General features: G+C 40.6%; 1 protein-coding gene across 4 annotated transcripts in view; it reads left to right on the top strand.

The window, feature by feature from the left end:
• The window catches only part of ATXN1 (ataxin 1), a 459,925-nt gene that overhangs the window by 70,609 nt on the left and 363,091 nt on the right, over positions 1–26,225 (top strand). The gene's annotated exons all lie outside the window — the stretch shown is intronic.

Raw genomic sequence — 26,225 nt, 5'->3', positions numbered from 1 at the left:
AAAAATTTAGGTATTTGTACCTATCATATGAATGTGTGTGTTAATTGGGTATCGTTGTCATTCTTGAGTCTTTAAAATAGACAAATCTTTTGATTACATTTGTTAATATTACTGTATCTACCTATATCTGACTTGACTTATAATTTTACTTTATTAAATAGATAGCAAGTCGTCTGAGAACCCAAAGTAATCATTCAGATTACTTGCGATATAGTTAATTTGTGACTGCGATATGGCTGCTAAGTAGTGATCTGAATTTAAAAGCACAAAGAAAAATGTTTACTTTGGTGGTTACAAGTGGAACAATCATATAAACTACATATTTGCTCTTTAGAAGATATATTATCTTAATCTACACTGGCTAACGAAACAAAATACCATAGACTTGGTAGTTATTAAACAATAACAATTAATTTCTCCCAGTTCTAGAGGCTGGACGGTCCAAGATCAAGGCGCTGGCATGTTGGGTGTCCAGTGAGGGCTTGTTCTTTTTTTCTTATTTGGAGACAGAGTCTCGCTCTGTCACCCAGGCTGGAGTGCAGTGGCATGATCTCGGCTCATTGCAACCTCCACCTCCCAGGTTCAAGCAATTCTCCTGCCTCAACCTCCCTAGTAGCTGGGACTACAGGCACCCCCCACCACACCCAGCTAATTTTTGTATTTTTAGTAAAGATGGGTTTCACCATATTGGTCAGGCTGGTCTTGAACTCCTGACCTCAGGCGATCTGCCCGTCTTGGACTCCCAAAGTGCTGGGATTACAGGCGTGAGCTACTGCCCCTGACTGGTGAGGACTTCTTCTAAGGCTCATAGATGGCACCTTCTCCATGTATCCTCACATGGTGGAAGGGGCAAAGCAGCTCCTGGGGGGCATCTTTCATAAGGGTGCTAATCCCATTCATGAGGGCACCTCCCAAGGGCTCTAGTTCTTAACACCATCACCTTGGGAGTTAGGATTCAACGTGTGAATTTTGGAGGCACACAGACATTCAGGCCAAGGCATACACAGTGAGCACTTTTATTGGGTCTATCCAAATGCCGCCTAGAGCTTCCATGTATTTCAACTACATTTGCTTGTTTCTTATGTATTTGTTCAGAGTGTCTTCTCAGTGGCTATTTACCACCCTTTAACGTGTTTTCTTGACATTGTGCTTCAGGCTGTAAATGCTTTGTAACTCAGGAACTATGTTGGCTTAACTAATGGTACCTATTTAACAGGTGAAACTGACAGTAATAGCTTAATAGGTGCTTTACATTTTTAACATACCTCAGATTTTTATAAATACAAAAATACTCTCAATCTTTTAATGTGGTTTTAAATTTTAAATAGGTCTTTTTTTCATTTTCCTTTACAGAACACTAGAATACTGCATTTGCATTTTCAAACTGTGCATATTTCTTCTTCGTTCCGCGTAGTTTTTATTCAGCCTTTCAGTAAATTTTACTTAGCTTGTCCCATGGATTCCGTAGGCTTACGGAATATAATAGTGAAGAAGACAGACAGAACTCCTCCCCTCAGAGAGCTTTGCCATGGTACCGGATGATGACAGTGATAAAAGGGGCAAATAATGATTTGGGACCTGATTGCACAGGGAAATTCCTGTGACAGTTACAATGAAATTCCAACCTGGAATTGTCTTTTTTACTACAGAACACATGAAGGTGGTTGTATCACATGGTTTCAGCATGCATTTAAATGTAACGAAAGGCACAAGTAGTGACTGCAAACAGACAGTAAGTTGCTTGTTGACTTCCTTACTGCCCCCCTTCTTATCTCCCTTTCTGCCTTCGCCTCATTCTCAGTTTTCAGAGCTTAGTCATTATTTTCTAATCCTCTCCTAAAATGTAACCTGGTGATCTAAGGACAGGAGGCGTTGTGTTTGAACAGAACCATCGTGATTTCTGAAGGCGGCTGGAGGGGAGATTCTGTCCCACGTGTGGTCAGGCCTCACAGCACTTGACTGTATCGGTCCTGGTTGAGTAACTGGCTCGGCAGGTCACTCTCCCTCTTCCCGCCTCCATTTTCTCATTATTAGTAGAAGTCGAAATAGTGTGATTTTCTAAGGCCTCTGCCAGTGTACAATTCTGTGATTCATATGTTCCTGAACACTTGAGTGTACTTTTTCTCAATAAATGGAAATATTTTTTCCAGTGAGGCTGGAAATACATTTTCCAATTATCTTCTCCCCTGGTTTATAACATATCATCAATGTGTTGGGACTTCTAACCCTGCTTCTGCTGTAAACCCATCAAGAGGTTAATTACCTTTGAAGAATGAGGAACTGCTGGAAAAGAGCTGTAAAACCTTCAAGAGAACTTTGGAGTTAATCCCTTTGGTAATAGGAATCAGTGTCACTCACATATCTAGTTGCCAAGGGAGGAGGAAGAATAGCACTGGACCACGTAGACTTGAAGAGAGGCAGGTTGCTGATAGAGTGCTGAAGATTGTGAATCAAGCTCATCGTGACTCTCCTCCTCCTCTTTGAGGCTCCCCAATCAGAGCAAAAACAGTACTTCAAAAATCCCCAGCTGGATGAGCCTAATGCAGTGGTGTGCTCCCGCAGTCCTGTAACCAGAGTAGCTGCAGCGGGAAGTTAGGCTCTTGGCCTTCCTAACCCCGAAGAATGGGGAAAGGGGCCTCAGCGGCGTGGCATTACAGCTCAGATAGAGCTCGTGGACCCAAGGAGTGTTCCTTAGTGCAATTTATTAGGTACAGTGAAAGGACAGCTTCCACGCTCTCTTGGAAGGGGATCCAGAGAGGGCTCCAGCCCAGGCTGGGGCGGCTGGAGATTTTACCCCTGAGATAGCTCCACCCAAAGGGTCACTTGAGCCCAGGAGTTGAAGGCCAACTTGGGCAACATAGTGAGACCCCATCTCTAAAACAACTAATAAACAAAAATTAAAATGAAAAAAATCCAACTGGATTCCCCAGTGTTCCCTTCAGAATCCTGAGTGGTTCTATTCCGGTTTGTTTTAGCTTCCTCTCCTGCAGTGCATAAAAACTCCAAGTGAAGACAGAAATGAGGAATTTGTCAAAAAATTTTGAATTGCCAACAAAAGCCATCTTTGGTGGATCACAGGGTACCAGTGTTTCAGTTAGACAGGAGGTTTAAGTTTCTGAGACCCATTACACAGGATTATTCCTATTATTCATTATTAACCCTAGTAATTATAAGGTATTATATATTTCAAGATTGCTAAAAGAATAGATTTTTAAATGTTCTCACTATAAAAAAGTGTGTGAGGTGATGGACATGTTAATCAGCTTAATTTAGTCACTTTATGGTATATATAGATATATCAAAATTGTATATTATAAACCATAAGTACATGCAGTTATTATTTGTCAATTAAAAATAAAGATCTGGCCAGGCACAGTGGCTGGTGCCTGTAATCCCAGCACTTCGGGAGGCCGAGGCAGGCGGATCACGAGGTCAAGAGATCGCGACCATCCTGGCCAACATGGTGAAAACCCATCTCTATTAAAATACAAAAAAATTAGCCGGACGTTGTGGCACGCACCTGTGGTCCCAGCTACTCAGGAGGCTGAAGCGGAAGAATCACTTGAACCCAGGAGGCGGAGGTTGCAGTGAGCCAAGATTGCGCCACTGCACTCCAGCCTGGTGACAGAGCAAGACTCCGTCTCAAAAAAATAAAAATTAAAAATAAAGATCTAGGCCAAAGTGGAAGGATCCCTTGAGTCCTTGAGTTTACGACCAGCTCAGGCAACATAGGGAGACTCCATCGCTACAAAAAAAGAAAAATAAAAAATTGGCTGTGTGTGGCAGCTCTTGCCTATAGTCCCAGCTGCTCACGAGCTTAGGTGGGAGCATCCCATGGACCCAGGAGTTTGTGGCTGTAGTGAGCTATGATCATGCCACTGCACGCTAGCCTCAGCAAGGGAGAGATACACTGTCTCAAAAGTAAAAAAATTAAAATAACATAAAAAATAAAAATTTAAATTAGAAAAAGCCATCTTCTTTCACACTCCTTCCCATTTTGATAGAACAGTCTCAGACCTCAAACTTGCTTTCCTCATGAGTCACGCAGACTCAAGCATTGCAGTTCCAAAACACTGCCTGACTCAACAGCTCCATCCAAAAGAGTGTGTATTGTCTTGATATGCCAGATAGAAAAATTCCTGCTGCATATAGGAAAAGCAGTGTGTTTAAGTACACACAGACACACACACACAGAGTACACATATATACATCTGCACATATATACACACATTCATACATACTACATACATACATACACAGGCAATACACATGTATACACACCACACACACATGCAACTCTAGGTCTAACTATTTCCATGCTTCTTTTTAGTAATGCACCTAGACAAAGGAGAGAGATGTCTAATCAAGTTTTGGTGGTTGTCATGGATATCATAAATGGGAATCTCAAGTTATTAAACTTGATTTTACAAAGTAGCTTACTGGTAGTTTTAGAAAGGCATTGCATTTTAGGTAGCGCCACTTGTAAATAAGTGAGCCGGGTAAAAGCAGATTGGATGTCACCCAGAATATTTTCCGGAAAGGGGACATACAGAAAATTCTCTCCTTGCACAATTGTCCTATTTTTGGTTTGCAGTACGTATTAGGTTGAGCAAGGCTGGCCGTATTCCATCCACAGGATGTTAGTGAAAAGTTATTCAGCCTAGAGTGTAGAGCAGGCGCTTCACCATTGCTGAGTTTAGTTGATACTCTGTAGAGAGAGCCAAAGTTAGGAGATTCATCTGTCATTGAGATAGAGACCCCCAACTAGGGAAACTCTGAACCATTCATCCAGTTGGTGTTCTGTACCAACTTGACTCTGGAGTTGAGCTTAGAACCCTACCTCCATTTTTTCTGTCACTTCAGGGCTCTTTCAACAATTGTTTCTTTATTATATTGAGTGTGTGTTCTCAAGTCATAGGGATGGGAGACCCCAAGAGACGAACATTGCATTAGTCCTTTTTTGTTTGTTTAGCAGGAAGGTTTTTATGCAAAACTGCTAAATGATATGTCTCATTCTCATGGAAATTCATCAGTATTGTTTTACTGCCTCCTATCTGGTTACTTTTTAGGTAACCACTGTGATACAGTATACAAAATTCCCTGGATCATGAAAATAGATTGAAGAGCTAATGTCAATTCTCAACCCAGGGTTCTGCTGGAACCCAGGACACATAACCCACAGGAGGACCCTCCGTGAACTCAGTTTTCATGGACTTGTCCCACGCCTTTGCAGGTAGAAGCATGGCTAAGTTAAAAGTGCCCGATGAAAGTGTAGTTTCTTTATGCCTTATACTTTGGTGAGGATTTCTGCCAGAGGTGTTTGTTTCCTTAGGTTTTCTGGTTGCTATGATTGTCCAGAGCTTTGGTGACCTCTGTGAGTACCAGATAAAGTTAGGTATGATGAAGGCACAAAAAGATCATAGAAGCCATTTTAATTCTAATTATAAATACACAGACTAAACTTGTATGCATTGTGTCTTCATTCCTCATGGAACTGTATCCTCCGTGTGTGTGTGTGTGTGTGTGTGTGTGTGTGTGTGTGTGTATTCTTTTATACCAGGTTGCTTAGACAAAAATGCTGATTCATAGTGTTACTGTCTTTTGTTTGCCCTGGGGAATTCTAAATCCGTTCCTAAACTGACTTTTTTTTGTACAAAACTCTGAGTTCAATCTCTCTAGATAAAGTTTGTTTTTTTCCCCTCTTGCAGACACAAGGCACTTTGCTTTGTTTATCCTAATAAACGTCAGACTAGCCCCAAAGAATTAGAAGAGATGCCAGTAATTTCAAAGGGCTCTTGAGCACGATTTCTTTTTTCCTGTTTCTGAATACATTGTACTTTTCAGAGTTGAAGTTTGAGGTGCACGTAGGTGGTATTAGAAGATTCTTAGATTTTATTGGTAGCAGCCAGACAATCTGGTCATCACCCGATGTATGTCACCTCTGTGTGGTAGACCCTCGTGTGAATTTTCTCATCACGAAAGTCGAAAGTTTACTTTTGGAGAGAAAGAGGTTTTTCAGATACATTAAATAGGTTTTGCTACAATAAGGCGAGATGGTACTTTCAATTGAACATTTCTTATATACTGGCCAGCAGACAGCTTGGACTTCTGGTTGTAATTACATGCCAATAGCTGGGTGCTTATTATTTTAGAAGTTGAGTTCATTCTGAATTCTCCAGGCATGTGGAGTAGTGCACTCTGATTGTTCCCATTAAGATTGTAATTCTATCCAAGGCTTATAGTGTCATCGTAGAAACTAGATGGAATTACAGCCCCATGCACATTTTGGAAGACTGCATTATTCATTGAAATACTTTATAAAGTTAAATAATTTTGTAAATATGCTCCAAGTTCATGGGACTTACATAGAAACATAATCCTGGCCACATAGGAGGTTCTCAGTAAATATTTCTTGTTTATTTGATGGACTTTCCTTATATCTTTAAATAAACTGTGTTTTAAAAAAGTGTAGAGAGGTTATACTTAAATATTTGTAGAACTTTAAAAGATCTTGCCTTGACATGCTCTTAAGGTCTCTTGTTTTTTATTGATGGAAAAATTGACTTCCCATATGAGTATGTTATTTAATCTTTTCTGTCTGTAGCTTAGAGAGAAATACTGAGTAGCTCTAGTGGTCAAGAATCTTTATTTCAGGGATATCTGCATGTCCGAAGTAATTCCTTCTATATCAATAACTCTTTTCAGCATAATCCATGCAAAGCTGTGTGTTGCATGCCTTCAAGGTAGACCCCTGTGAGGTGAGTAAGTACACAACCAGAAACCTGGCTGTCTCCTGGAATATTGGATGGATGCCTCTCTTATTGGTCTTAATTAGAGCAAGTATTGTTGAGATCATTCATTAATTCCCGGTGCCTTATCAGATTTGAAATGACCCCTGTTGGTGATACAACTTCAGAAGTGTGTGTCTACTTTTTAGGAAAGACCTGGAAGGATGTGTTGTATATTTTAGCATCCAATATGGTTTCAAAATTTAAGACTCTGTGTTATATGTGTTTTGGGATGCTTATAAATAATCTGTGTAACAAGGTATTACTGAAAACGTTATTGCCTTTGCCACCATGCACGGCAAAATATAGTATCAAGAAGCTAAAACACAATATATTTTGAGTAATTTTTGAAAATTGCATTTTTGTGAATTGGCATGCATATATGGAGGACTTTTCAAAAATACAGAACTTTTAATTAAGAATATTCTGTATTAAGATACAGTTTTTGAAATGTCAGATATTTAAAAAATACATGAAATCCCATTAATCGTATATTACTTATAATTTTTGTCCCTGGAAATACTCCATTTTTAAGAACAGAGGTAACAAATCAATATACCAGTAAAGCTAAAGTCAGTGCTTCCTGTCCTTAAAATAATTTATTGAAAGATGAAATGTCTTTGCTTTGTGAAATTATGTTTTTGTTTAGGGCTTGATAATGCTTAGAGAACATTTCAATTTTGACAGTTTAAAGAATGAATAATGACTGATTCCTCTGTTCCTTGATTTGTTTCAATGTAGATTCTAACTTCATTTTTATTACCTGTAAATGTGTGTTAGTTATATCAATTAGGCTCAACTGAATGATGCATAACCCCCTGAAAGGTCTTGCCAGTAAAATAGTAATAGTAATAATAATATTCTTTTCTTCAGATTCTGGCAGGGAGTGCTGCTGGATTTTATTTAAGAAGTCAGCTTTCAAAGTGGTGTGTGTGTGTGTGTGTGTGTGTGTGTGTGTGTGTGTGTGCGTGGTGTGGGTGCAGCAGCAATATTGTGTATTCCTTTCAAATCAAGATGCCTCATAGTCTGTGGGTGGGGGAACTCCCTAAGGTGCCCTCACTAGTTACTCATTCATTTGTTCCTCCCCAGAAAGGGAAAACCCAATGCTCCACAGTCCGCTTATTCTGAATAATGGGGGCGGGGAGGTGGTGGCATGGGGATGTCAGTGTCATTGGGCAAAAACCTTTATTTTTAAAGTTTAGCAAAATGCAGTTTTATTGCTTCGTGATCAGTATGTATTACAAGCTAATATACAAATGACACTAGTGAACAAAGTGGGATACTGATGCAGAAAAAATTTACAGTACACTTACAGATTGACCTGACATAACAGTGAAAGCATTTAAATTCCTTCCCACATAGTAAGTTACAAGTAATTTCTGGAGCCGGGAGTGGGAGAGAGTGTATGTGTGTGTGTGTGTGTGTGTGTGTGTGTGCATGTATGTGTGTGTGTGTGTCTGTAGAAGCTAACAAATATGTTAATTCATTGACCGTTTCCTTCGTTGTCCTAAAGAAAATTTCACTCACTTGTGCTTCTGATTTGTTTCCCATGATGTCTCTATCACTCTTAGAACATGAAGGTGAATTAATGAAGAATCCTTAATTCTCTAAAAAAAAAAAAAAAAGCCCTAATTTAAGAAAGGAGCTATTTAACTTGCTAATAAGATCCTAAAATTTTATAGGTTATATAATACATTCAAGGAAATTGAATTATATATTCATTAAGAATACATTATCTCTATTAGCAGAGAGTAAATGATTGAGGTTTTACTGAATGCTAAATTCTCAGAAAGTATACGCAAAGACCATCATTGGTTGAGCATGCTGGAAACTGGGTGGAAGTCTTAGGCCTGTCATTAACTGTTGTGTGGCCTTTAGCAAATATCTGAAGTTCTCTGAGCCTTAGGAAAATGAGGAAGTTGGGTTATATAAGTGGTTTTCAAATGTGGCTTCAGGAAACCGTGGAGAGCCACTGCACTCCAGCTTGGGTGACAGAGTGAGACAGGCCTCTATGGAATCAGCCAAGGGTTTGGGTAGAGAGTGTGGGGCTGAGACTTGAGAATCTTTTATGTGACAACAGCTATTAGGCAATTTCAGTTCACAGGACCACTGAATCAAACAATTCTTCAGACCACTTCCGACTCTCAAATTTCAATAAATCCCTGGAAAATATCATCCTTGGTCCACAGGAAGCAATTCAATAAGGAACTTGGTCTCCCGTAAAGAATCCAATAAAGAAAACTTTAAAATGAGAGGGGGGATTATGGATTTGATCATCTCCGAGGACCCCTGTTAAGCAAGTCCAGACCTTTCCAAAGGAGATCTGAGAAATATGTCTCTATCCCTAGCAGATTTGACAATAGTCCCTGAAGGTTGGGGGATGACTTCTAGATATCCCTGTGCCTTCAAGCTATCACCATGGGCTGGATTTGTTGGCCCCATGGTCTGCCTCTGAGTAACAAATAATGAAAAAAGAGCAATTTTCTATCCTCGTACCAGACCAAAGGAGGAGCCAGGAGAATAACCATGAGCCGTGAACTGCGCCAGTGCTGGACGCGCTGACAGCTCCTTGGCATCAGATGTGTGACCTCAACCCCTGCAGCTTGGGTACAGATACTATCTCAGGGGACAGGAGACGAGGAACAGAGGAATGTTGCAGGGATCCTGGCGTGGTAATACCCATGGTGGTGGCAGAGCAGTTTGCCAAGAAGAAAACTCTCTGGTTAACCCTCTGGCCTACTTGCCAAGCATGTTTGTACTAGAATGGGGTTCAAAGATACAAACAGAGCACTGTCTGTTTTTAAGGACTCATGTGAAAGGTTTGCTTGTCCTAAGCCGAAATCCAAGATCCTGTCTGTTTCATAAACACTTTCAGGTAGCCCAGAAATCCCTTCAATGTGATCTTTAGAATAAGGAAGACAAAGGACTCAGGTCTTCAGCTCTGATGAGGAGTGAAACATTTTTCTTGTGAACATCTCTGCCTTATGAATATTAAGGAGAGTGGTCAAATGTTCCTGCAGTGTAGTTAACAGAGGTGGAAAGTTGAAATAACTTTAGAGGCACTGAAGCTGAGAAACTGCCCTCTTTATTATAACAGCCACAGTTAGTTTTGGAAGGCTGTCTGTGAAGAAGCTCAGGGCTGTGAATTGAGAAAGCAGCTGTGTGCTGGCCCATTGGGCACCATCGCTCTCCCATAGGCTGTTCTAGTCCAAGGTCAAGAAAGCTACGTTTTGCTCTAAGCTAGATTGACATATGGACTTTAGATCTGAACTCTAAACACACAAGGAAGTGACTGATTGTATTACAAAAAGAGACCTCTTTGGTAAATAACCTTTTTTCTTTTTTTTTTTAATGGCCAGATGGGAGAAAGCAAAGGATGCCTTTTCTCTAGTGTTTTGGAAACCTAGATCTCATCAACTTTCTGGTTGGTTTTGGCTGTCAAAGCTCCTTATGCCAGAGTGACTGTGAGCCAGGTTTCTGAGGTTCTTCCTGACCCATGTTGGCAGCCTCTTAAAAATAACTGTCATTCCAAGTTCAGTTGAAATATATAACTCAACAAATAAATACATATAAAGCATATGAATAGAAGCAGGAAAGTGAGGATTAACAGACCGAAGAGTAACAGCCTTGCCATGTAAAATACTGTAAAACACTCTCAGGAAGGCTCTTGCTTATGTTTTTGCTTGTACAGTCAATGTGAAGACCTTGATCTCTTGCTCATGGTCCCTTATTTCTCTTTTTGCTGCTGGGAGGTTTTGAGTAGCTGACCCCTTGCACATTTTCTTTAAAAACTTCAATCATATTTGTTACTGGCTTATCATGGGCAATGTATGTGAATGTGACTTAGGGTCCTGATAAATTAAATGCCACTTTTACATATTGCTTTATTTTGCTTCTATAAGTGTTCTTTATGATTTTCAGTGGGAAATCCTCAAACATATAACTCTATATGGCTTCAGAAAACCCTGGAGAAGCCAGGTGCAGTGGCTCACACCTGCATTCCCAGCACTTTGGGAGGCCGAGGAGGATGGATCACCAGAGGTCAGGAGTTCGAGACCAGCCTGGCTAACATGGTGAAACCCCATCTCTACTAAAAATACAAAAATTAGCTGGCCGTGGTGGCACATGCCTGTAATCTCAGCTACTCAGGAGGCTGAGGCACAAGAATCACTTGAACCTGGGAGGCGGAGTGGGAGGCGGAGGTTGTAGTGAGCTGAGGTTGCGCCATTGTACTCCAGCCTGGTGACAGAGTAAGGCTCCATCTCAAATAAAAAAAAAATCTGGAGAGCTCTAGGTCTCCCCATTGGCCTCTACTGAATTATCCAAGGGATTGGGTAAGGGGTGATCCTGAGCCTGAGAAATCTTTAATAAGAAAGGAGAAGGGAAATTCCTCATGTTGGACCCACCATTGAGTGTGCGCAGATACAGATGTTGGCAGGTGTGGGGGGCACTGGGAAGGAATACAGCTGCTAACCATACTAAATGAGACTGAGTTCAAGATTCAGCTCTGGTTCAGGGAAACTTTCATATTCAGGTTCTAATATATTCAGAAGAGCAGATATTGGTACTTTAATCATGCATCGTTCCCCCCTCAACTTCTGTGTCTGCCACGTGTATATTTTATTTGGCATCTAAATGCACGGTTCTTAGAATTGTGATAAATAATCTCCATTGCACATTTTGCTGGCACTGTGGCCTCACTGTAAATGCTCTCTGTATGTTCTTGGGAAGTTGCATAATGGCAGTTACTCTAGTTTACTGTGCAATATGCTCAGTGACTAATGGCCTAATCATGACTTGAAAAATATATAAACAGTTCAACAGAAGCAATTGATTCACTGAGCTCTTTCATCCAGACAAGGGTGAGCTAATGGGAATAAAAAAGATGGAGGTGCGCAGCAGCGTCTTTGATGTATTGAAGTTCGAGCATTCCCACAAATCCCATGCATTATTGCTCATTGATGGCGGATCCTTTTTCATATGCATGAGGCAGGAGTGCCAAATTGTCATCCTAATTGGCTCTGACTTGGTATTCCTTAATGTTTGTGTTACACTTGTTACAACTTTTTTCCTTTCCTCTAAGTACTACTGACGGTGACAGCTTTGGAGAGGCAGGCTGTCACGTGAGCCCATGGCGTCACCCTACACTGCAGGCTTAAGCATGGCTCCGGTCCTGTGCTCTGGTTTCTCGGGATAGAATTACAGTGGAGACTGTGCAGTGCGCGTCCGCCTGGTTTACTTCAGGGGCATTGTTGATTGACACAGATTCTTGTTCCCTTGTCCTCAGTGACACCTTTTCTTCCAAAAGGCCGAGAGGAACAGAGGTAGAGTCTTAACAACAGGGATGAAATAGAAGATCCTGGGATTAACTGGAGCACTGGCTCTTTGGTGGGGTGACATAGCAGTCATCATCGTCATGTCTCCTTTGCTCTGGAATTTATTAGGTAGCTCCTAATAAATACATTCCTTTCACTTAACGATTTACCATACACAATTTTTTGTCATGTAAAATTGCAAACCACTCATTTTAGCTCAAATCACTGGTTTAACTTTTTTAGTGAAATCACTCAATCAATAGAGGCTAACCTCTCATTGATGTAATAATTCCAACCATTCTCAAAGAAATAATGAATGGTGGAATATTATGCTTTCTAAAATAATGAAATTGATTTTTTCAGCCAGGGGCAGTGACTCATGCCTATAATCCCAGCACTTTGGGAGGCTGAGGCAGGTGGATCACCTGAGGTTGGGAGTTCAAGACCAGCCTGACCAACATGGAGAAACCCCATCTCTACTAAAAACACAAAATTAGCCAGGCGTGGTTGCACATGCCTCTAATCCCAGCTACTTCGGAGGCTGAGGCAGGAGAATTGCTTGAACTGGGAGGCGGAGTTTGCAGTGAGCCGAGATGGTACCATTGTACTGCAGCCTGGGCAACAAGAGTGAAACTCCGTCTTAAAAAAAAAAAAAAAGAAAGAAATTGATTTTTTTCTTTAGGCCCACAGCAGTATAGTCCTAAAGAGAGGGAATGAAGAATCTTTCAATCTTTCAGCATGTTCCATGTCCCATATTCATTGTAACACTTCATCTTTTTTCTGGCTGTTTAAGAATTATGTGTGGCTGGGTGCTGTGGCTCATGCCTGTAATCCCAGCAGTTTGGGAGCCCAAGTTGGGCAGATCACAAGGTCAAGAGATCAAGACCATCCTGGGCCGACATGGTGAAACCCCATCTCTACTGAAATTATAAAAATCAGCTGGGCGTGGTGGCACATGCCAGTAGTCCCAGCTACTCGGGAGTGTGAGGCAGGGAAATTGCTTGAACCTGGGAGGTGGAGGATACAGTGAGCCAAGATTGTACCATTGTACCCCAACCTGGTGACAGAGTGAGACTCCATCTCAAAAAAAAAAAAATTACACTTAATATTACGACATTATCAACTCAGTATGGAATGTTACAATTCCTTTAACAACAGTAAATTTGTTAATATGCACTAAAGTTAAAGAAGCTTAATATTACAACAGAATAAAATAATACTTGCTGGAAAGCGCCAATATCTTACTGATTTTTATCTAGTCCATTTAACTATAGTGATATCATACTTAATTTTTAAAGAGGAATAGTTTGACTGCACATTCATTTGTTCTTCCATTGAGTTCTTTCCTGTAGTCTAACCCAATAGTTCTCAGACTTCAGTGTACGTGAAAAGTGCTGTAAAGGATTGTACCGTGTCCATAAATCATGTGTGCAATATCTTATGGGAAAGCCAAAGGTTTCAAAGTTAATTTTGACTATATATGACTTTCGCTTATCGTTTGAACTTAACTACCCACATAAAAACTCACTCCACTATATTTCCTTTATTTTTGTCTTCCTACTTCTATCCCTCCCTTTCTCCCTTTTATTATTCCTCCTTTGTATTATTCCATCCATCCATCTACCCACCCACCCATCCATTTATCTATCTTCCCAGTCATCTATCCACCCACCCATTCATACATCTATCCATTCATCCATTCATCTGTCTCCCTGTCCATCCATCTATCCTTCATCCACCCATCAATCCACCCATCCATTCATCCATCCACCCATCCATCCATCCATCCACGCATCCATCCATTCATCCACGTATCCATCCATCCATCCATCCATCTTTTCTTCCTTTACTCCTTTCTTTTTCTCTTTCCCTACCTTCCTTTTGGTAAATTAAACCTTTTTTTTTTAAATAAATTTTTGGTGAAATTAAAATAGTGATGTCTACTTGTATTTAAATCAGAAAATTATTAGTATGCTGACTATTCATATCTCTTAGGAATAATAATAATATTCTATGAAGGTCAATCTTAATTCCCCATCCTACGTTCCTGCTCAGCTTTCTGTCTCTGATTTCTCTTTTTTAGCTGGGAGTCTCCTAGCCAAAAGACAGCCAGGTTCTCTGTGAGCATAGCATATCAAACTAACTGTAAGTAAGAAAATAACATTTTGGCTTAAAAGCCATTTTCTAATATAAGATCGAATGAAAATTGTAGTGATTGGTATACTGTGTGGCATTGTTAGTACGAATTTGAAATAAGATTTACCTAAATAGCTGAAAATATGTAATAGTTGGCTAAGACTTTAGTATTGATACAAATGTGTACATTTTCTCAAAATCAAAAGGAATCAAAATAAATATATCCAAGAAGTCAGAATATGAAAAAATAAGATAGTCAATGGAAATCCTAAAAGTAATTTAAACATTGGCATTGGGCATATTTCATTTGTATTCCGCCATGGAAGAGTAAGTTAACCTGCATTTTTGCCACATGGCATCTACCATTTGTTTCCACCATTTCTGACTGGCAAATTAAAATAGTTCAATCCAATGAAGCAACTATTGTTTCCCTTCTTTTTGCTGTTGGTTAAATTAAGTAGCAAAGAAAAGATAGATCTGATGTTATCGCTAGAATTTCATGCTAAAAACATTTTGTCTAGAGCAACAAGTTTTTAGGCAAAAAGCCCCTGATAAAAGTTGTAAGAAAAAGAATCTCATTCGGGTGCACCCAACACTTTTCAGACAACCATTGAATTTTTTTTAGTTGCATAGACAATTTCAAGTGCACTGTAAATATATAAAATCGGGTATGATGACTGACAAAAGCAGAATGAATTAGCAATAATAGAAAATTATAAACAATTGTATCTGAATTTCATCAGTTGTCTTGCTTACATTCACAATTAGTCATGTAGTGAAAGACAATTACAGGTGAACATTTAGCTGCTTAAAAAGGAATTAGCTGTAGGGACAAATGTTCATATCAAAGTTCAATATGAACATATCAAGTGTTCATATTAAATTTCATATATTTCACAAATGTTTCCACTTTTTCTGATGTGAATGAAGCAAGATACAGGCAAAACAGGTGAGATAAGCAGGACTTGGAAAACAAATCCTACTATACAAGTTTTGTATACTCATCTTTTTGCTCTTTGTGGAGCACCTACTGGAAACCACTCCTGACCTAATGATTAGGAGACAGAGAAAATTCAATAAGCAAAGGGCTGAAAAATAATTTTTATCTAAGTATTAAAAATCAAACACAGTTACAGAGTTTACTTGTAAAAATAACATGGCTAAGCTTTGGGTGCCTCCTTGTCCTCTTACCTACATGGCATTTTCAAATAGCACTGATTCTGGGGAGGGGAAATCAAAAAATAGAAGACTCTCCTCCCCCAGAGCACACGTAAGTAATGCCTGTATTGCAGCTGGGAGCTCTCTGCCAGCAGAGTTCTTTTCTTGTCATCTGTCAGCGCTCATCCGCATTCCCCTTGATTCACACCCTATTGTTTGTTTACATGTTTGTCTCCCTGACTCATGTTGGAAATCTTTAAGGACAAGGACAACCTCTTGTTCCTTTTCACATTTCCCATGGTGTTTTGCTCACCGTGGCCACTACAGACATGATTCATTCATTGTATTTTTTAAAAAAGTGTTAACTAGTTAAGTGAAAATAACACGAAAAAGCAAAACTAGATACATGCCTAGATCTGAAAGGTTACAGAATACTGTAGCGGGTGCAGTGGACGTAAGGGGAAAGGAACAATGATATCCCCAATCTTGCGATGGGATAGGAAAAAAAGAAATAGTTACTGGTGTTGGTGTAATGCTTTTCTTGGTTAGTTGAACATTCCAGAGTAGAGGTCAATTTTGTAGTTAAATCTGGTAGGAAGATGTTTCCAACCAGAAGGAATCATATTGAAATTCTTTTATCACAACAAGCAATCCAAAACCGAAACTTTAATTTTTGAGTTGGGAATCAGGATAGGAAGCCAATTTTTTTTTTTTTTTGAGATGGAGTTTTACTCTTGTTGCCCAGACTGGAGTGCAATGGTGTGATCTCGGCTCACTGCAACCTCCGCCTCCTGGGTTCAAGCAGTTCTCCTGCCTCAGCCTCAGCTTCCTGAGTAGCTGGGATTACGTGCATGTGCCACCACGCCCGGCCAATTTTGTATTTTTGGTAGAGACGGGGTTTCTCCATGTTGGTTAGGCTGATCTTGAACTCCCAACCTCAGGTGATCCGCCTGCCTCGGCCTCCCAAAGTGCTGGGATTACAGGCATGAGCCACTGCGCCCGGCCAGGAAACCCAATTTTATATTCTTTTTATAGGAAGAAGAATCCATTTCACCACTTGGACTGCTTTCCTCTTTCACAGTCGTGGCATACTCTGTCATTGTTTGTTTATTTTCCCACAACTAGATGGAGTGTGCAAGGACCATATTTTATTCATGTGTATCCTCAGGGACTAGCACAAAGTAGGCACTCAGTAAATGCTGAATGCAGAAATAAGATGTTTCAATGTCCCTAACATTTTTTTTTTCTTTCTTTTTTTTCTATTTTTTTTTGGTTTTTTATTTTTTATTTTTTCTTGTTTTATTTTTTTTGTTTTTCTTTTTGTTTTTTATTTATTTATTATTGTTTTTGTTTGTCCCTAACATTTTTAAAAGGATGTATGAAACTAGTGCTAACACCAGCAAGAGTTGGTTTTCATAGGCTGGTAATTGTGGGCTTTGAAATAATGTCACCGCAGCCTTCTACCACATGAGTTGTGTGTCTATCCATTTCACATCCAACCTTGGAAGCTGCAGTTTGTTTAAGATTTCAGAATGGGAGCTATGTTTCCAGTTTACTTCTTTGTTATTTTGAAATTGAAATTGAAAGTCTGAGCAGAATTCAGAACTACACAAAACGGGATCTTTTCACATGTTTGTTTAAGTCATGTTCTTGGCAAAAACTTGCTGAGGAAATGATGTGTTTCTCTAGGAGCATTTATTTCTTGTTTCAGTACAGTGGCCATTTCCCAGGGTCTCATTCTTAAACATCTGTTTTGCCATCAGAGCCAGGCTTTCAGTGAATGATCTCTTTGGTCTACACTGTGCTAAAACTTCCAATTGAAAGGATTTTTATTAATGAGGTCTAGGTAATAAAGTTTCAGAAAGTTCTAACAGTCGACTAGCAAGCACTGACCTCTGTGCCTCTATAGCAGCGGCACGGATGGATTGTGAGCCTGTTGGCTAGGTTGCCCTGCAGGTCATTATGGAAAAGCCATGTTTCCCTTGCCTGTGGGTGAGAATCAGTGGAATGGGGCCATTAAAAAAAATGTCTATGGTTGAATTCTGAGTTTGAGCTGTTTTAAAATGTCAAACAGACTGAATCCTTGGGAAACTCATTTGAATGAGACCAGCCGCAATGTAATAGTGTATATATATATATATATATATATATATATATGTATGTATATGCACATACATACATACACACACACGTTGGAGCATTTCCATGTATTGGATGGAACTGATGGAGAGAACACAAACCACCGTGTTAACTGCCACATGCTGTAAACCAGTGGATCTCAACTGGGGACCATTTTGCTTTCTCAGGATATTTGGCAGTGTTTGGAGACACTTTTTGATTGTCCCAAATGGGAAAGCAGGGTAGCAATACTGGCATGTAGCGAGTAGAGGCTAGAAATGCTGCTGAATATCCTGCCGTGGGGCTGGGTGCATTGGATCACACCTGTAATTCCAGCGCTTTAGAAGGTCAAGGCAGGAGGATCTCTTGAGCCCAGGAGTTTAAGGCTGCAGTGAGCTGTGATGGCATCACTGTACTCCAGCCTGAGCAGCTGAGTCAGGGGTCTCTTCAATGAATGAATGAATGAATGATTTTTAAAAAATCAATCAATCAGTATTCTACAATGCACTAAACAGTCCTCTGCCTCAATCAAGAATTATCTGGCCCAAAATGTCAATAGTGCTGGAGTTGAGAAGCCCTGCCTTAGATCCTTTCCTTCTCCTGGTTTCCAAGCTGATACATCAGCCTGCCTTGACAAAGGTGAGGCGGTAAGCTGCAGGTGTGAGTGGGAAGAGGAGGATAAGGAAGGAGATGGAGAGAAGAGGAGCATTGCTTGAAAATGAACTACCCGGGCCAGATCTCATTTGTACCAAATGAATATGTGGGATTCTGTCTTTACATGTTTCGTTAAACCGGAAAGTATGTGGGTGGCTGGGCCATGGCCTTTGTGTTAGAGGTGATCTGAGTGTTTATTTTCATTTCTTCAAAGCACCTGTGTTAGTTTTCCATTGCTGCCTTAACAATTTATCACAAACTTGGTGGCTTAAAGCAACACTGTTTGTTATCTGACAGTTCTGCAGGTCAGAAATCCAACACAGGTCTCATCAGGCTGATATCAAAGTGTCAGCCAGGCTGCATTCTCTATAGGGGTTCTAGAGGAGAATTTATATCCTTGCCTTTTCCATTTTCTAGAGGCCATTGTATTCCTTGGCTCCTGGACCCTTTATCTTCAAAGCCATCAATGTCGCATTCCCTGTGCTCTTTTTTTCATAAGTGACTCTTTTTCTGACACTTTTTCCTCCTTCTCTAACTTTAAACATCCTTGGGGTGACATTGGGCCCACCTGTATCATTTCCCCATCTCCAGTTCCTTAATGTCATCCTTAATGTCATCGAATCTGTGAAAGCCCTTTTACCACCTGTTCACAGACCGATTCTGGGGACTAGGACTGGCTATCTTCGAAGATCCATTGTCCTGCCTACCACAGACTCCAAGGCATTTACTAGAGCCACATTTTGCTGACTTGAGAGCTAGATGTAGAAAAGGAAGAGCTATAAAAATGGGTTTTAAAAGAAACCATTTTTTTTTCCAGTGGTATAATTTTAGTGTTTTAGAAGTAATTTTTCTTTTAATGTCATATGACGCAGAAAACATTTGGAGGATGTTGAAAAGTAATTGTTTAAATTGGCAAAGACACATTTCAATAAGGGAGAAAACGAGGGAAACAGGTGGGGAGGAAACTCTAGACAAGAGGCCCTAAGACTTGAATGTGCACCTTAGTCCTGGGGAAAATTCAGATTCCTGGGCTCTAAAGTCTGTTAAGCAGGTGAGGGTGGCAAGAGTTGTACTTTTAATGAGCGCCCTCCTATGATGTATTTAACGTAAAGGTCCTTGGATCGCACTTTGAGAAAGCACTGCTGTAGAAACTCAAATAACCTATTTTAAAACAAAGGTACATTTTGCTCATTTAGTTTAAAATGAAATCATTGCACAATCCTGATGTTAGAGGTTGGAATAAACATGTACTTAAGTTCTTGACGTTCTTGTCATTTCAGTTACATGTTGGGGAATGTGATTTGTGTTTTGGCATATTCAAATCCTTGTCATATTCAACCATATTCATATTCAAAATATATAATGATTTTGACCCTTGATTGTTCTTATTAATAATGACTGTCATCTTTTCTGTGTGATTAACTCTTGTGTTGATATAAATATGCCTTTGGCTTACTAATGTTCAGTAAGAACTAATGACTCTTGGGAATGTTAATAACTCTGAGAGTCCCTTTTTAATCGGTTGTAACCAGGCTGTCATTACATGTTTGTTTGGAAGCTTAGAGATAACGTTTATGAACTTTGTAACACATAGTAGTTGCTCAGTAAAGGTTAATTCTAGATACACATTGATTAGTTTCACTTTAGAAATAGAAACTTAGAGTTCAAATTTCCCATCTGCCGAGTTCCTAAGGCCCACTTTCTTAACAGAATCTTTTCTTATACCCTCTCCTGTATAAAATGGTTCTTCTTTTGAAACTTTATAGTCCTTTTGTACTTCTCTTATTCTGTTACATTACTGCCAAAAAAAAAAAAAAGTGCCAATTGAGTATATGCTTTCCTCCCTGCTGGAGTGTAAACTTCCTAAGGGCATGCCCATAGCAGATACTTCTTACTACAAACTGCCTGGCAGAATTCCTTTCTAAAGAATCTATTCAGTGGCCTGGCCGGGCATGGTGGCTCAGGCCTGTAATCCCAGCACTTTGGGAGGCCGAAGTGGGTGGATTGCCTGAAGTCAGGAGTTCCAGACCAGCCTAGCCAACATGGTGAAACCCTGTCTTTACTAAAAATACAAAAATTAGCTGGGCATGGTGTTGCTTGCCTGTAATCCCAGCTACTTGGGAGGCTGAGGCAGGAGAATCACTCGAATTCAGGAGGCAGAGGTTGCAGTGAGCCAAGATCTCACCACTGCACTCCAGCCTGGATGACAGAGTGAGACCCTGTCTCAAAAAAAAAAATAAAAAATAAAAAAAGAATCTATTCAGTAAGCCTGTTGGCGAACTGACCAACATTTGGACAATTATGGCATCATCTTACAATTTTTCAGATACTGTTTTTCTTTCTCTTTTCTTTTTTTTGAGACAGTCTCACTCTTTCACTAGGCTGGAGGGCAGTGGTGTGATCTCGGCTTCTTGCAACCTCCATCTCGCAGATTCAAGATTCTCCTGCCTCAGCCTCCCGAGTAGCTGGGACTACAGGCTAATTTTTCTATTTTTAGTAGAGACGGGGTTTCACCATGTTGGCCAGGATGGCCTCAATCTCTTGACCTCATGATCCACCCACCTTGGTCTCCCAAAGCGCTGGGATTACAGTCGTGAACGACCAAGCCCAGCCAGATACTGTTTTTCACTGGTTTAGAAATGTAAGACTTTGCAATGACTTTTATAAAAGCATATTTGAGATAGTTATTCACTAAGCTTTTTTATGTTAATGATGTCATGCTATCAAAAATTAGCTAGAGTCATTGGATTGTAACGAGGATGGTTTGTAATCTAGATTATATGTTCCACATGTAACGTTGAAATGAAATGTAAAATTGAGTTGTTGGCATGTGGTTGTGGTGAGCAGAAGCAGTTATTATACATTACTTGGTAAAATTCATATTCATATCTTGTCAGTTTACAGTGAGCCAGAGATTAAAAATAACATTTGTTTCTGTTTTAGTAACTGCTTTAAAAATATCAAAAATCATTTTATTTTCTTTAGCCTGACTTCTAGTAGTGTTTTGAATATGTGGCCTTTCAAGCAGTAATGAAATGCATCAAGGCGACTTGGCAGTGTCTCACAGGACATGCTTCTAGGATCGTTTTTAATGATTAAAAGTCAAATGGAGTTTCTAAAAAACTGACCCAAAATACGGATGAGCCAAGTAAACCCAGAAGGAAATCTGAGTGAAATCTTGGTTCTTGGTCCTTTGCATGTATCCTCCACATCTGTTTTCTCCGGATCTCTTTTCTCTTGCTTGTTGACAGCACAGAGGAGACTGGGATCACAGAGAGTAATTTACTGGCTTATTTTTTATATCCCCCTTCCTCTTCAGTGACAGATTGGAGAGTATACTGCAGTCACCAGGGTTTTCAGTTTGGAAAATACAAGAATCAGATCTGTATTTTCTAGAGCCAGCTTTTGTGGCATTCTGGAGAGGTGATTGGAGAACCGTGAGAGTGGGCAGACATCTGGGTGAGGGCTGAGTGATGGCAGAGCCAGGCTTGCTGAAGAGGCAGAAAGGGAAGGATTCACGGAGCATAACCAGGAGGTGGAATTGATAGGATTTGCTACCTGCTGACCTGTGGAATAAGGCGGGTGGCAGAGAGGTTGATTCTCATGTTTCTAGGTTGGGCCACTTGGTGATGTTGGGGTACCGGGAAAGGCTTAGACCCACAGAAGTGACAGGACCCTGGCTTCTCTGCTTTGGCTTACCCTTTCTTGGGTGGGGGTTGAGGGTTGGGGGGTGGTCTGCTTCAGTGGGGTGGTTTGGGGTCAGCACAGGGTGGTGTACAGACACCTCCAATGTAAATGTGGAGTGAGGCAAAAAGAGTTAGTCTGAGCTAATTTCACATATTTTGCTGACTGCTGAGTTCCATTAGGACAGGTACCTAATGCATGCGGGGCTTAAAACCTAGATGACGGGTTGATAGATACAGCAAACCACCATGACACACATATACCTGTGTAACAAACCTGCACGTTCTGCACATGTATCCCAGAACTTAAAGTTGAAAAATAAAGATTGCTCAGTTCAGGCTTGTGAGAGCAATGGGAGCAGTTTGCTGTTCACCAAATAGGGGCATCAGTTCTTTACTGATTAATAGCAGTGATTCACAAAACTACCTTTCGTAGTAGAGCATACCAAGGGGGGTCTACAGGATGGAAAAAGAGAACAGTGCTTTGTAAACTATAATTAAGTGTTGCCATAAGTAAATATTTAAACTACACTAAAATGGCAACATCAGGAAATATGACTAAGGAGTCAGTGTACGCCACGCCCTTTCCCCCACCTTTGTGGTTGTTGAAAATTTCCACCAAGAGTGATGTATGCAAAAAAGGGTAAGATCAGAGTGTTAGGTTTCAGAGGAAGGCAAAAAGTTGCGTGATTCTGTAAATGGAGCTTACAAATGGAAAGTCTATCACAGTCATTAGTATGAACATTAGAGCGATTCTCCCTTCTTAACTTCTGCTCAGAGGTTTGATGTGGTAAAGAAACAGTCTGCTCTTAGCCGTGTTTCTTGAAAATACGTGTCTTCAATTACTTTCTTTTCTGAGAGAAAGGAGGGTTTTGGAGGAGAATGAAATGCCTCATGAGTTTGACATACTATGGGAGGATTGTTGTTATTATTGCTTGATTTACATTGTCTCATTTTATACAAAGTGTACAGCACAGTTTCTCAAAGAGCAATTATGATGCCAAGAAAATGGGGTGGATTCTGGGCTTCTGTATCCTGTAGACTGTCATCCGGATAATAATATTCATTACAAAGATCCTTACCCAGGAGGCCAAGGTGGGAGGATTGCTTGAGGACAGGAGTTTGAGACCAGACTGGGCAACATAGTGAGAGACCTATCTCTAAATTAAATTAAATTAAATTAAATTAAATTTTAAAAAAGCTCCATACCAGTTTGTGGCATTCATATTGAAAACAGAGATATGTGAAAAACTTGCACAGGGCATGGAACTGGAGGTAATGGATGTCATTAAGAATGGCGGAGCATTTTTTGCCAAGAGTTAGTATATGATCCTACTTTATTCTGTTTCAGTTTACAGTAGGGCAGACCTAATTCTCTTCCCTGAGAATGTCCCAAGTAAACTAGCATGTTCACAATCAGTGAACACCCCTGATTGTACTCTAGAGACTCCGGTTCTCTTTCATAATATCTAAAGCTTCTGGTTAAATTACCCGGCTCATAGACTTGACTCTCAAGACCTAAAGGCAAGATGTTTAAAAATAAAATCAACATTAAAAACATGCCTGCATTCTGTGGTCCTCACCCAATTAGAGAAAAATGAGAGCAAGCATGATATTTGGTATCTGGCACTGTGTGGACTGCCTTGAGAGATTTCTCTAAAAGGTCTTAAGAACACCTGTCATCTATTAATAGTTGCAAAAGCCGAGACTCACACAAATGAGGCAACATTAGAGGGAGTCAGAGAGCACACAGGAAAGCCCACCTTGATGGGAGCCCTGGCCAGAGGCACTCTGGGGAAAGAGTGAGCTGCAGTGGTTAGGCAAAGACAAATGTCTTGAGCCAGGCATTGAAAAATAAGAATAATCTAGAAAGTATTCAGTATGTTTTTAACGATTTTGGGCTAGCAGAAGGAAAGCCATTTGAGGTGAGAAACAAGAAGCAAAGGGGACAGAGGTGAATGGTCAATCAGCTGACTCAAGGAAGCTAAGGGTTTAGAAAGCACTTAAAGAGGATAACACTGTGCAGCTCCTTGCCTTTCTGTGGTGCCTTAGAGGTGACTGGCATTTTTGCTGACCTTGTTTCATAAATGTGCTTTCAGAGGAATGAACAGGGGATTCGGGCTGGGCTGAGGATACCTTGAATTTACAGACCATCATTTTGTTTATAGAACATCAGTGATCCATCCTCCTGTCCCTGTAAGAATCAAAAGATTGGGGAGGGGTGCAGTGGCTCATGCCTGTAATCCCAGCACTTTGGGAGGCCGAGGCGGGCGGACCAAAAGGTCAGCAGTTCGAGATCAGCCTGACCAACATGGTGAAACTCCATCTCTTAAAAAAAAAAAAAAAAAGATTTAACCTCACAGCATCCAGCTTGTGTGGCTTTTGAGTGAGATTCCTCTTTCCATGTGATAATCAGTCTGCTTTGGAGAGGCAAAAGAATCTTACCAATACTTACATATATTAGGGTGGGCTATCAGCCAGTTCATCAAGCCAGCTCCTCACTTTGAAACAAGAAAGTAAAGAGGATGTTTCATGATTGTGGAATAGCTGCCAGAGGGAGGGTCTACCAAAGTTCAGTCAGGTATTAATTGGAAAGGAGGCAGCAGACTGAGGAGGTAGAGAATCTTTGCTCTCAGACAAATGGAGGCTGGAGTCCTGAATCTGTCACTTATGAGTCCATTATGTAGCTCCGTCACCTCCATTTCTTTATTTATTAGAAGGAGGATGATAAAAGTGTCCACTGCCTAGGATGGTTCCAAGGCTTAGAGGAGATAATGAAACTCAGGCCTTAACATGTGACTATTAGCCAATACCACTGCGTGTGTACATTACCACCCTAAGATAACCGGTGTTGTTGAGTAGCTCTTTGTGTACTTCCTTACTAAATAGATAACGATTTATAATTTACCTAGTTACTTCATGAATTGATTTCATGAAAAAGGTCTTTCTGAATCTCTTTCAGTGTACTTAAAAGTTTATTCCTGGCCAGGCGCGGTGGCTCAAGCCTGTAATCCCAGCACTTTGGGAGGCCGAGGCGGGTGGATCACGAGGTCAGGAGATTGAGACCATCCTGGTCAACATGGTGAAACCCCGTCTCTACTAAAAATACAAAACTTTAGCTGGGCATGGTGGTGTGTGCCTGTAATCCCAGGTACTCAGGAGGCTGAGGCAGGAGAATTGCCTGAACCCAGGAGGCGGAGGTTGCGGTGAGCCGAGATCGCGCCATTGCACTCCAGCCTGGGTAACAAGAGCAAAACTCCGACTCAAAAAAAAAAAAAAAAAAGGTTTATTCCTTTAGTTAAAAGAAATTGTAACCAGATTTTTGAAGCCTAGATTGGAAGAAAATGTTTGCTAAAGAAAAATCATGGCCGGGCACGGTGGCTCACGCCTGTAATTCCAGCACTATGGGAGGCCGAGGCAGTCAGATCATGAGTTCAGGAGATCGAGACCATCCTGACCAACATGGTGAAACCTCATCTCTACTAAAAATACAAAAATTAGCTGGGCTTGGTGGTACACGCCTGTAGTCCCCGCTACTCGAAAGTCTGAGACAGGAGAACCGCTTGAACTGGGGCGGCGGAGGTTGCAGTCAGCCGATTGTGCCCGTACACTCCAGCCTGGGTGACAGAGCAAGACTCCGTCAAAAAACAAAAACAAAAAAAACCACTAGAATTAGCTGAGCATGGTAGTGTGTGCCTGTGATACCAGCTACTTGGGAGGCTGAGGCAGGAGAATCGCTTTAACCAGGAAGTCAGAAGTTGCAGTGAGCCTAGACTGGGCCACTGCACTCCAGCCTGGTGATAGACGGAGACTCTGTCTCAAAAAATAACAACAACAACAAAAAAAAACACCAAAAAGTCACGTATATATCCACAAGAAAAAAGTCAGTGTATTGAAGAGGCATATACACTGCCATGTTTGTTGCAGCAGTTTGTTATAGCCAAGATATGGAATCAACCTAAGTCTCCATCAATGGAGGAATGGATTAAGAAAATACGGTGCATATACACAATGGAATATTACTGAGCCATGAAAAAGAATGAAGTTCTATCATTTGCATCAACATGGCTGGAACTGGAAGACATTATGTTAAGTGAAATAAACCAGGCATAGAAAGACAAATATCACATATTCTTACTCATGTGAGGGCAAACATGATGTTATGGAGACAGAGAGTTAGCAGAGGATGGAAAGAGTAGTGGGGAGGGAGGAATAAAGAGAGGTTGGTTAGTGGCTATAAAAGTATAGTTAGAGGCTGGGCGTGATGGCTCACGCCTGTAATCCCAGCACTTTGGGAGGCCAAGGTGGGTGGATCACGAGGTCAAGAGATCGAGACCATCCTGGCCAACATAGTGAAATCCCGTCTCTACTAA

The sequence above is a fragment of the Cebus imitator genome, unplaced genomic scaffold (assembly GCF_001604975.1).
Source record: "Cebus imitator isolate Cc_AM_T3 unplaced genomic scaffold, Cebus_imitator-1.0 Scaffold21, whole genome shotgun sequence".
In the NCBI taxonomy this organism is placed as follows: Eukaryota; Metazoa; Chordata; class Mammalia; order Primates; family Cebidae; genus Cebus; species Cebus imitator.
Note: the sequence above shows the minus strand (reverse complement) of the source record. Positions and strands in the feature narration are given on the sequence as shown.